Source organism: Apus apus, chromosome 18 (assembly GCF_020740795.1).
Source record: "Apus apus isolate bApuApu2 chromosome 18, bApuApu2.pri.cur, whole genome shotgun sequence".
In the NCBI taxonomy this organism is placed as follows: domain Eukaryota; kingdom Metazoa; phylum Chordata; class Aves; order Apodiformes; family Apodidae; genus Apus; species Apus apus.
Genome location: NC_067299.1, coordinates 325,355 through 338,937, shown reverse-complemented (window position 1 = coordinate 338,937; position 13,583 = coordinate 325,355). Strand labels below are relative to the sequence as shown.

The 13,583-nt window shown below is 41.9% G+C and overlaps 1 protein-coding gene across 1 annotated transcript in view; it reads right to left on the bottom strand.

Moving 5' to 3' along the window:
* LOC127392194 (uncharacterized) overlaps nucleotides 1-13,583 on the bottom strand; it is a 190,770-nt gene that overhangs the window by 114,353 nt on the left and 62,834 nt on the right. The gene's annotated exons all lie outside the window — the stretch shown is intronic.

Sequence of the window (13,583 nt, the reverse complement as noted above, 5' to 3'; positions counted from 1 at the left end):
ACGTGCACGTAGGCTTGCTAGAGACACACTGTAATGGCACAACATCAAGTTTTGCTAGAATTGGCTTGAAGACAGGAACAGTGAGTCCCTCTCCTGCTGTCAAAGCCAAGGTCCTGGAAATCTTTTACATGTAGGTGGGAGACAAGCTCTCTGTAGAGACCGACCAGGTCAGTAACTCAATTAGAGACCTACTTACTCCTCAATGCATTTGCACTCTTCTAAAGCAGGGGGGGTGTTGGGGGAGGTGGGAAAGAGGCAAACCTTACTAGAAACAGAGGACATAAGGACATAATAAGAGAGTTTTGCTTCCTGGAAACCAACTGCAAAATAAAGCCTTTAAAGCAATACTAAAAAAGCATGGACGTCATCATCAGCCTTCATATGCTATTCAGCCATTCTGCACTGCTTTATTAATTTTCCATTAAACTCATTTCTACTAAAACCTATTATTCACTGCTAAGACCATGCCACTACTCTACTACTGCAACATTAACCTCCATAAAATAATTAAAGGATGGATTATCAGCATGAGACCTTATGTGTCACCCCTCTGGAACCTAATGTGTCTTTCAATGGCCTAGAATATAATGAGATGTTCAAATATAGAAAGTTGAGCTCCTGCTTTTCTCAGTTGCGACATTTATTCAGCCAGAAAGATCCAACTTTTCCACTGCATTACTTATAAATCACTTTTGACCCTGGGTACTTGAGAGTAAGCTTCAAGGAAGTTATCCCTTTGAATTTCCTTTTTATATTAGCATTTAATTACTCTAGCAAATTTCCAGATGCACAAATTATAATGGACTGTAAATCAGCTCTTCCCCTTTGAACCACAACACCTCATAGGAAGGCAATTTTTAGCTTTCTTCATATTCAGACCCTTATACATCTCTAAGCATTTGCTCTTTTTCCTTACAGCATCTATTTTCAATTAATGGTTCTCAGAAGTCTTTCCTATTACAATACTCAGCCTACCACCTGAACACAGTGGTTCAGCTTCAATCTGCAAGGCTTTGAAGTGCCACTTTAATGCTATTTTTGCTACAAATATAGCAACTCACACACATGTCCAAGAAAATGCAAGAAACTTCTCAGATAGTATATAATTTCTACACATAGGGACACGGTCATCATCAATAGATGCTTATTTTCAACCAAGCTATCTGTAAGAGCTGCAAGAAGAATGGTTGCTCCTAGTCACATGAAATGGTGTCAAGCACTCCCATAAAAAGAGACACAATTAAAGTGCACTATTAAAATGAAATGTTTTATGCAATATTCAAGATGGTGTGATAGGCTCAAAGATTTTTAATTTAAATCAATTCTAATTAATGTTATTTTTTTCATCATGGCAGTCTTGCCTCCCTCCCTGTGAGTAACCAGAGCTGCACAGGTTCTGGAGCCCGTCCATCTCTTCCCTGTGCAGGGGAGGGTGGTCCCCAGCCACCAATTTAATTTCTGCCCACGCTGGAGACACCAGGTGGGATTTTTCTGAGGTTCAAGGCTGACCAAAGCCTTAGCCAGAGCTCCTTCAGGTCCTGCCCCAGCACAATGAACAAGCTCTGGCTGCCCAGCTGGTTACTGCTGCTGCCTTCCACCAGTGCTAAGCACGAGGCACTGAGTAGTGCAGCCAGGAGATGACAGCTAAGTGTAAGTTTTCACAGTTATTGAAGAGCAGAGTCATTTTCTTGCATGAACCATAGTGAAGAGATCTTCCAAGGTCAGTTCTGCATCAGTGGGGCAGGTGAGAATAAATACTGCATAGCTGGACCACTTCTGCAGATATGTATTAACCAGATTACAAGCAATTATCATAAAACCACTGCAGAGGCAGAACAATCAGAGCCTTTGGTTTTTTAAATATATGTTGAAAGTCTGCATTAACCTATAATGCTTCTAAAATAAAGCACTTAGCGCTGCCTTAGCTAAATTATACAGTTCATTTTGCAGAAGAAAATTCATGTCACAATGGATAAAAATACAGATAGGGGAATTATTTGAAGGAAACACCTTGCTAATGACAAGAACATTTCTCTGACTAGAAGGGTTATAAAGGAGCTGGGTGAAGTAAAATTGCATCCTTCATGAACCATCAAATATGCTGGAAAATAAACCAAATCTTCCATGCTGACTTACCCTATCAAAATGATGTTCTGGAAAACTGTTTAATGCGTGCATACACATGCATATGTGACCACACAGGCTCTTGATCCCATGTCCTCTGGAAAGGACCAGAAGGTTTGTCCCTGCGTCTGCCCCTGGAGCCACCACACCACATGAGGGTGGGCAGGGCCAGACCCCCTACAGACAGCAAGGAGGGCATAGCTCTGGCAGTGTCACACAAGCAGCCCCACCGCAGGCACCAGGATGGGGACATGGCTGCAATGGAGTATTTTACGTTAAAAGACTGTGCAGAACATTTGTTTTCTTAGTAACTGTGTTTCTTTCGCAGTCACTCATTTAAATGGATTCCACTGTGCCTGTTCTATGCCTCTCTTCATTCCAGCAGAGACTAAATTAAGCTTTGAAGTTTAGTAAGAATTCCCAGTGGCATAAGACTTCAATGCTACTTCCTGAATCCTGGGGAATTAAAGAAAGGAGGAAAGCTAAAGAAAAGAAACCACTCTTCTCTTTTATTGTTTTCTACAGCTTGATCCTGAAATGACAGACTTTGAAAATAACCTTAGCGCCCAACTTCATGCATTATTCATCAATACTAAAACGTTAATATAGTTTTCAAAGGTTAAAATAAAGCTCCCTTCCTATACAGGTTACAATTAATATTTAATATTTTGACACAGTAACTTACATCATTAATATTAAACAGCAGATAGGGGAAAAAAGTGACCTAAACCGAGCAGCTGTTTCCACAGTCTGCTCAGTATTGAACACCTACACTCAGAAAACTGGCAGGCTACAAATGCATGTAAGGTTTTCCAAAAAGCAGGGAAGAATTTAGCATTTTAATTTTGCATAAAATTGCATAGCTGCCAGTTTGCTGTTGACTTGGTATTTAGTCTATGAAAATGTCTATTGCAAGGATTTTCTGGGCATAGTAAGAGTCTTATGGGATGAAGCAGAAGTATTATTTCATTTTTCAGGAACAAAAGCTTGGTTCTCACCCTGGCCATCTCTACTAGACATACAAGAATGCAGCTGAAGAGGCAGCAGCAGCTTGCTACTAAAACCTTTGTGGTCTGCAAGGGAGAATATGTGTGGAAGTGCTGAAAGTCATAGTTTATGTTTTCTGCTATAAACAAGAAAGCCAGAACACTGTAATAATGGCAGGGTGCAAAACTTGCTGACCCTGGTGTGGATGGAGCAATTCCCAATGGTAAATAGTTATTCAGTGGGGAAAAAGTAATCAGCATTTAATGGAAACAAACATTTGTTGTGTTCTCAGATGTGACTATAACAAACAACAAACCAGCCAAAAACTCATCAGGGTAAATCAGTCCTCTTCATACCTTGAGTTATCAACTAAAAACTATTTTAACCCCAAAATACCTCTGCAAATACCATGCTCCCTGAGCAATGTCAGAGCTACCATTTCACCCACCACTGTCTGGATTAGATTTTCCTTATTGAAGGGCCTGAGTTTTAAGTATGTATTAATTTCTCCTAGAGTTCATTCAGAAAGGTGAGAGAAGTTCTGCCTTTGACAACTCTCTACAGCTGCGAACATGATTAATCCTAATTGCCAGGGACAGAAATCCTGTTAGGCTATCTAGTCCAGCAATTAGATAGCACAAGATATTCCCCTGGGCTTCTAGACTATCATCCAACGCTCTGCTTATTTTGACTTTGTGCTGGTGCACATAACTAGTACCTCTCACGTTAATTACATCACCAAGAAAGATCAATGAAATTCATGGACTACTCAGCCCTCCAATTCAGGTCACTTAGGCACACGAGGGGAGTGGTAAGGTGCTCAGTATTAGATACAGACAAGAACATCCTGCATCCTCTCCTGCTCTGTCAAAAATTGCTTAAGGAAAAAGGGCACGATCAAAGTTTCCCAGATTAAGAAAATAGACTTGGGAAGAAATTGCAACTGCCAAAGCAGCATTCATTGAAAAATATTAGGTTTAGTTGAGAGTAGAGTACATTTATAATTTTGTGCATGTAGTTTGTTTTTCAAGCAACAGAAGATGAAGCAACATGCTTTCTGGGCCTGTTTTCTTCCTCACACTCATCACATCCATGCAAACACAAATTGTCCTTTCATCTCTCATTTAAAGACAGCAATATGAGAGAGTAAAGGGAGTAAATACATGGAAATCTCACTTTTCTTCTGGGACAGAAAAAATAATCTGCTCATACTTACAGTTGTAATTAAAATTAGGTTCTTAGCTTTTTTTAAACATAAAGGTTTATTACAAATGCTTACACAATCTCCATTGACTCTCCACATACAGTAGGCACAACTAAATGAATTTCAGTGTGCTTTCTGTATCATTTGTCCAAGGATTGTTAATGATATTTTATTTGCTATTGTTGTAAATATGTAGCCAGTTGCATGATGTTTTCTTGTTTTGGGAGATAACCATAACCTGGTACAGTGCACTTCTTTCAAGGTAGAAAAGCTAAAAAGGTGCACTTTATCACATCCTGTGAGATATGTGCCAAGTGTAAATGTAGCCAAGTTGGAAACTGCAAAACCACTAGTATATATGCAAAATAACTTTAATCAGAAGCATGCAGAGTGGAACTTCCAAAACAAATTGTTTCCACAGCTTTTTATGAAAACTGATAATGCTATTTCCACTCAACCAACTTCCAGAATGAAAACAAGCCTGAATCAACAGAGCCGAGAAATAAAAGTTATAGTACCAGGACATAAAATTCTGGTCAATCCCACTGATTTTATTTATACTAGGAACATAATAAAAGTTTAAAGAAGAGCAGAATGAAAAATGAGAATGGCTTTTGTTTAACTAATTTGCAAATTAATTAAAATAAAGATTTACTCTCAATTGTGACCATTAACAAACACAACCTTATTTTACTAAAGGCTAGAATGCAATATTGATTGGAAATCCTTGGAATGGAACAAACAGAATATCTGACCAAATTTAACAGCTGTTTACTTACAAACACAGATGCTTATTGTTTACCTATAAGCTCACTTCAAAGTAAATTCAAGATGCTGGCAAAGAGGGCCCAGTGCAAACGTGTTGAACAGCAAGGCTGGCACCCCTTTGGGGCACCTGGCCCCTGCCAGGATCCCCCTTGAGCAGCTCCCTCAAAGGCACCTGCTCCCCACACCCCCCCAGCACTGGGCACAGAACCCAAAGCAGACCCAGACCTTGCTGCCTGCTTGCAGCACTGCCCCTCGAGTCATCTATTTCATAAGAGGTTCACAAACAACCTCTGCTGCCAATGCCAAAGACACATGCAGGAACAATGACAATATCCAGAGATCAGACACCCTCCACCTGCAGCCATTGAATCCACTGCACCTTGAACTTACATTTCTAGATTCTATAGCTACAACTTAATCGGTGCCAAGGTCTCAGGGCTATAAGCTTTTGATTATCCTAATTCAATAAAATGTTTTTCAACCAGCTAGCTGAAAAAAAACCCAACAATCAAAAAAAACCACACTAACCAAAACATCAAACCCAGCAAGATAAAAAATTCTACTGGCTTCCTAGCATGCAACATAAAAAAATTCAGCCCTGACCCTGAAGAACTGTCCTTTGCCACAACAACACGATTTGGTCTACATGTCTGTTTTGATCAGTATTACTAACAGCACAGAACAGCATTCCTGTTTCCAGCAGGCCTGGCTCCACGTCTTATAGCAGTCAGTGCACATATTTAAATCAGAAACAACAGAATACATGTACTCCACAAATAATTTTCTATGTGTCAGCAACACACACAAAGCTCAGAAGGCAGCTAAAGCCTCTGACAGTGCCCATTTTCCAATCATTCTTGCTTTCTTAGATTTTAATTTTTGTCTTATTTATGCCGATTTAAAATTAACTAGCATTGCCAAGCCTGACTGCAGACTTTTAAATTAAACAACTACCTGCAAGGTAGCAAGGGATAGAAATTAATACCACAAAATACCAAATTGTCTTATTCTACATGAGCTATGCATAAAATACACATTTTTGCTTCAAACACACTACAATGACCTGAAGACTGGCTTCTTTTTGACCCCAAGTGGACAAAAAGGCTTTCTCCCAATTTCAAGCTGGACAGCAGGGCCAGCTCTGATCCACAGCCCACGGTCTCACATCAGCTGCTGCCACTGGGGGCTGGTCAGGACAGGTAGAGAGCACTGGCAGCAGCCCCTGCCTGCTGACTCTCTCCGTGCCACCAGGTCTGGGTTTGCAGGAGATAACATGGCAAAACGGCAGCCTGAGGAAAGGCTTTGGTCAGAGACTGCAGAAGGATTTCACAGCATCCACTTTCCAGTCACTGAAGACAAAACATGAACACCATCGCATCCACACAGTTTAAATTCCCTTTTGTACCTGCCATAGTCAGGTACAAAGAGCAGGTCTGTTGTACTACTGCGTATTTGGTCTTACAAGAAGTGAAGAAAAAAGAGCAAGCAGATTTTTAGTAGTAATTTATCTCAACACAGGCTTTAAACCCTCAATTTATCTCTGTCGCTGCCAACATTTAGCTTAATCTGTTGCTCTGTCTCTTTCTTGCTGCTAAGAATCCCAGAAGGGTAAGGAACTGATATACATAAAGAACTGAATTTCAATTAACGCTGGCTCTTGCTAATTTTTCCAACACATATCTAAAACATTTTAACTCACTATTTTCTTATTGCTGAGCCTCTAGAGAAAATGCTTCTACATATTTATTTTCTCTGCAAGTTGGTATTTATCACACACAGTAGTTGTCAGTGCCATGAAAGTTTGCAAGCAACGCCTCTATCTTCCACCTTCCCAGAAGTAAATATTTCAATTAAAATGAGAAGCAATTTAAATATTAGCATGAGGTTTCCAAACAAATTTAAATAATGCCCCAGCTGCATGGTGCCTTGTTCTTCTTTGGTTCGTAATTTTAAAGAAGAACATACAATATTAACCAAACAAACACATCTTCTTTCAACACAACACCATTAACAGGGCAAACACCAAAACACACATGAAAAGCACAGGTTGGGTTTTCACTGAAGGAGGAACCAACATCTGTGGCATGTTTAAGCAGAGCTTTCTAAAGGTTGTTATGCTGCCCTAGTGAGCCAGAGTCTTTGCTCCAGCAAAAGCCTTCCCAGGGCTGAGTATCAAAGAAATTAGAACATTTTACTTAGGAAGCCAGGCACAGACCAAACAAACCCCCAAGAGCCAACAGTCCTGTGGGCCTCCAGTGTCCGAGTTTTCTTCACCAAAGCAGCCACTCTATGTCTCAGTCCAGGCAAGCAGAGCCTCAGGGCACAGCAAACACACTGCTATGAGCCTCTGGCCACAGAGGGGCAGAAAACAGCAGCTGCCACAGCAGCATACTCACACCACAGCAAGTTCACCAACAAAGTGAGACCACTTGCTCCCCTGGCTCCCGAGTTGGGGGTCTGAGCTGGAGACATCTCTCCACCACCTCCTCCCACCCCACCAGCACCTGTGGGCCAGGCCAGCCCCTTGCAGCTGGACCACATTAGCTCCTTGAGTAGAAGAGGACCTGTCCTGGCCATGAAAGCCACTGGGCCCTCACCAGTCCCGAGCATCTTATTCTCACCTCTGAAAACCAGCTGGTGTACCAGCAGACTGGTGAAGTATTGCTGAAGTGAGTGAGTTGATTAATCCCGATGGGGAAGAGAAAGGGAAATACTCCTTCCCCCTGATGACTGATTAAAGGCAGGAGTAGGAAATTTTTAGTGTGGTGTCACCAAGAATAACTCTTGCTGATACTGTGCTTTGTTAAGGCTGTGTGTCCCTCTTCAGAAGGATCCAACATAAAACCTGGTCCTGAGGACCACCCTGACAGGGGAAGAGCAGAAGGAATGGCCCTATGCTGGTGTAGAAGCTCAGGTACAGTGAAAGTCACCCCAACCACACTGACCTGGGGACCAAATCCAAAATACAACTTCAGTTTCAGTCTATTTTTAACTGCACTATAAACAAAATAGACCCCCAGCCCCTGGAAAGAAAACATTGATTTAGTTATTTAGTTCAAGCAGAGTTTTCTCATATTGTCTCATTTTCTCCCAAATTAAAAACAGCCTTTCAGATTTCTTTGTCACTGAACAATGTTTTCATTCTAAGAAGTCAGTCTAGAAATAACTGTGCTGCTATCTGACAAGCTTAAAGATAAGGGTCCATCCAGTCTCTTTACAACATTTCTCAGTTGTGTTAACAATTCATTAATCCCCTGTATCTGCTCTTCATTCAGATTTTTTCCATTTTCTGCATAAAGTAGTGCTTTGTATCTTCTGTCTGTTTATTGACTAAAATAAACAAGACTACAAAAAAGGCCATGCTTGTCCTTTTTAGCTTCAAAATTCATTTATTTTTATCTTGAAACCATAATTCACCATAGACCTGAGAAAGCTGCTTTAAAGAAATTGAATTTTTCCTTTGTGAAATTTTTATTCTAATATGTTTTAATTTAGATGTCATTATGGAAAGGGATGTGAATTATTCTACACATCAGTTCACAGCTCTAGGACAATCTGGTATGTTCTGTTGGTGAGAACTGGGACCAAAGCCTGCACAAGGGCTCATTGCAGGAAGGGCCATTCCCACCACAAGCAGCTTCCAGCTCGTGCTCTACCTGGTAGTGCTGAGGGTGGGGCATTTTCTCCCCCCGATATAATCCAGAGATTTTTATCTCCTTCACTTTCCCTCTGTATGTCAACACAGAAGCCCACAGATCACTCACAACGTGAGAGTTACACACACATAAACCTTTGCAGTGCCTATTATGCCTTCTCTGTGCAGTGCTTAGACTTTGGGAATACTGCCAGGAGCCATCCTTTCAACACCTGAATTAAATAACTTTTAACAAAAGCCATAAATAGTTTTTAAAAGTCATGAACATGTCTCCAAAAATCGATAGAACAAGCTTGTTGCAACCATGGAAAGACTCCAAAGGCAGATACCCAGGCTGGATTCCCCATGAGTCAGTCATGCCTGCACACAGGCTGTGGGAAGGAGCCCGACAGTCCCACGACAGGACAACTCTGCTGACCCACGGGCAGCACAAACGTGCTGTAGGCTCCATTTTCACTCAGGTACATAACGGGTGCAGCCAGTGCCCAGTAAAGGGTATAAAGGGCATGTGGAAACACATCCAGGGAATACTTCTGAGGAAAAATTCTCCAGCACAAGAGCTGCTCCCAAAGCAGGGGCCAGGGCATGGGACCACCATGGCTGCTGCACACCCTCACCTGCTGCTGCCCTGCCTGCAGCTCGCCCTGGGAAACCCATGCCAAGTGGCAGGTGACGAGCAGGAAGATCAGCACAGTTGTCAGAGCCAAGCAACCTTTGAGGCAGGAGGGCTCAGCAAGCATTTTATCCCCAGTCCCAGCTGGGCAGTATGGAGCTGTCATCTCTGACACATGGAGACCCCTGAAGGGGCAGACAGCTGTGTTATAGCAAAGATTAGGCATGTTAAAAGACAAAACATCTGCTCTGTTTCTTTTGGGAGTATAAGTAAGTCCGTGCCACAGAGCCCTCAGAGACCTGTCTTCTTAGAAACACCTCCAAGCTATTGAATACAAACCCCAAAAGGGACAGCAGAGCAACTTTTACATTTGGGACAAGACTAAAAAAAAGGTATATTTAAATGATCAGCAAATGGGGCTCAAAGAAACCAGCTTTTAAAGAAAAAGCATGCCAGTAAGTTTGGAGAGCTTTTCTGGCTTTCAAGACCAGATACAAAGCATCTTATTCTCTGCTCTCACCCCCACTGAATTCACCTGAGTTTTGCCATAAAGTTATATGGCTCAGGAGTCAGTCATCCTGCTGTTCTAGTGCTGTCAAGGACCATTTATTCAGCTGGGAAAAGTTAGCATCATTCTGATGACTTCAAACAGATTTCTTTTGGTTTATCAAGTGCTGAGGATCATCTCCTTCAGTCATTTCAAGGTAATAAAAAGGTTATTTAAAAAACCCATTACAACTGATAAACAGTCCATGCAAGGAAACATTAAAAAAAAATTTCAAAGTGCAAGCTATAAGTCTGAAGAGATACCTCAATATTTTTATATTGTTATTTTTGCAAGAAAATAGACAAAGGAGCCATGAAGTGACTTGGTTCTGGATACACAAAAGGGCAAATAGAGGGGAAAGTGCTGCACTGGAGTAGCCTAGATTTCATAAGATTTTAACGATAATGAGATTAGCAAGAGCAACACAGTGTGACAGCCCCTACCTGTCCTGGGCAGGTCTGTACTGCTCCCCTCACATCAGAGCAGGGTTGGAACTGCAGGGCTGCCCCAGCACTCGGCAGGCAGCTCCGTGCCACCCTGTGGGGCTCCAGCCCAAGCACACGGGGCTGGTGCCCCTGGGCAGGGCAGTCCCCAAAACCCACTGCCAGCCCTGCTCCCCGCCTGGGGCCTCGCCAAGGCTCCCCGCTGCAGGGCAGCACATTGACCCATTCCTCATGTACAGGAGCCACTGTGTAAATTAACTCAGGCTTTCAGTGGAAACACAGCTACGATGTAAGCCGCCTTCACTAAATATTATTTACTGACCTTAGGTAAAAGACTAGAGTAATACTTTCAAGTTTGGTTCAATTTTGTTTCAGCTGCAACAGATGTATCAACAGCTTTGCATTTTCTAAGACGCCAGAGTTCTTGCATTATTCAGAGGCAATCCTTTCTGTAATCACTCTTTACAATGAATAGGTAGCACACCGGATTACCAGGAGCAGCAGGGAGGTGGGAACAACAACCCTGTACACAGAGCAGCTGCTGCACGGGTACTGCATGTGCCCCAGCAGGGCCACAGAATTCACTGGAGTCACTGGAGAAACAACCAAGCAGGCTTTACCCTGAACTCGTCATCTCTGTAGTATCCGATCGATTCAAGGCAAGAGGAAAATCAGCACAATGTAACAGGAAATCACAGTCAGAGTTAATAGCCCCTGGGGAAATCTCTTTCCAAAGGGCTCCTAGTAGGAGTCGAGACTGGTGAGATAAGGGGCAAATAACCAAGACTATCTTGGGTGAGATGACTGTAATGAGAGGCTTTGGGAGCAGCAAGCTAGCTCCCTTACGGGCTGAGAGCAGGGTGAGGAGCAGGAGCCTCCCCAGGGCACACGAGCTCACCCCTCCACATCTTCCCCCAAGAGCCACAGCCTGATGGCTCATTTATGCTGAGGCAACCTGGACCACCTTGACTACAAGAAGGGGAATTAAAGATGACAGAAGTGACACTTGAAAGCTCCCAACGTCCCTTTGTGTTTCCAGAACAGTCAAAGGCAACTTCAGTATAAATAAAAGCAAAATCTTTGAGGTAAAGAGCAAGGTAAGCTATTTTACCCAAAACAACGTAATTCCTTAAATGCAGTCCTTTCTCAGGTCTGTAAATTACAATAATTGGAGGGGAAAAAGGTCAAAGCTATTAGATAACTTATTTCAGTGAGTAACAGCTTCTGACTTCTTGCAGCCCAATAAAAAGAAAAAAAACCAAAAAACAAACAGGTGCCTATTTTTACCTTATCCTCCATAGGCATAATTCCTGTGCATGTTTTCCATTAACATTTCACATCACTACAACTCTCAGCTTACCTCCCTCAATGAAAAATCACCTATTTCTGCTTTGGCAGAGAAGAGTCAGCACAATTGTCCAGCCATCAGTCTGAAATCTCCTGTGTCCTGTAAAGATATACATGCCAGAAGGATTCTCAATAAGGTGAAGTGGCAACAATCCTTTCAAAAGGGGTCAGGAATGCCACTGGCACTGTAACATCAAAGCAGTATCTATCATTCTACTCTTTATTGAGAATATTTTGCCTTCCCCTTCTTCCATACAATTAAATTTGCCATGGTGAATTGGCATGCAAAATAGCTGTCTTCATATAGATTATTGTTAAATTACTCTATAATTAGTACTAACATATTGTCCTTATAGCATCTACCATGCTTGATGGTTCCAACAACATAACCTTATTGTGATCTATAGCAGTAAGGATAACAGCTAAAATGGTATTACTCAATTTTAAACAGCCTCTGATAAGTTCTACCGACTTTTACAAGCACCATTTCAATCCTGTTTAGTCACATCCACAAACTCTATTAATATTTCTATACAGCCTTCTTGCACTGTGTATAGAGAGAAGCAGAAAAAGCTTTCCCACCGTTTGGGGCAGGACTAGGGGGCAGAGGGTCCAGGGCTGTGAGGGGGTATCTGCTCCCATGAGGCAAAGACTGTCAGAAGTCCAGGAAAATTCTGCACACTGTGCAACAAACAACTTGGACCAGAGCACAGAGATGGACCAGGCCAAAGGTGCAGGGGCCAAGTGTTGCCAGCAGCTACCACAGCCAAAGAAGGATTTATCCACTAGGGTCAAGCTTCCAAACAAATTATTTTACTGCCTATGTTGTCTAAAATGAGAAGAAATTTCACATCCCTTGGCTTTTGGGTGCCCAGCTGGAGACATTGTACCAGGGATTGCTAAGTACTGCTCCACCTCTCCGTTCCCAAAGTCCTCAGAAGTTAGGGACCTCCTGGGACCTAACAAAACAGAGAAGTAATTCCTCTGCTGGAATTTTATCTAGTCATGTGGACCTATTTCCAGTGCACCATCTTGGAGCCAAGGCCAAGATCAAGCCCTTGGTTAGAAAGAGTATATACACATCAACTTCATACAAGCTGAGTGCAGAACCCACCATAAAAAGGCAGCTTAACACTAAAACTTCTTTTAGAAATGAAGCCTTCCATTTTTCATACGGAAAAGGAAAACCATTTGAATACTAATAGCATGTATCTTTCCCTTACAAGCAGTGTTTCAGATTTGTATTCTGGTACAGAAGAGCAGGGAAGGGAGCAAGGGTAGAAGTGACCTCAATTCTGACAGTCACGTAATTTTGCCGTTCAGAAGTTATTGGAACGTTCCAGAGCATAATGCCCTACAATTTGCATTCCAGCTACCTTCTGTACAAACTGAAGGATTGCTAAAGGTTGCATATCTCAGCTTTAATGCTTGTGCCCTTTTCTCAAATTAGTGATACAGTCAAGCTCTGATGAGATCATATCTTTGACACAGAGCAAAATTATGGTAACATTCATGTGTGATCTTATCCAGTACAACTCCTGTGTTCATGGGATTAGAAAAGGGAAGAAAGTCCCATTAAGCTCTATTAAAGAAGGTGATATTCACCCTGCAGCCATAGGAATATATTTGAGCACTACATATCACATCCTGTGAAAAGAAAGTAGAAAATGAAAATTCAAAGGCAGCAACAAGGACCTAAGCAATCATGTAATACAATCCCAGCTACAATTTAGTGCTGATTATAATTCTAGGTTTTTAGACATAAATGAAGGAAACCAGATGAAGTTTGGGGAACTGTTTCCACATGTATAATTTAAAAGCGTGCCTACAGCAGCTTGAGAATCTGGCCTTATTTGTGACAGGCAGAGTTTGAACAGGGTATTTTGCCTATAATT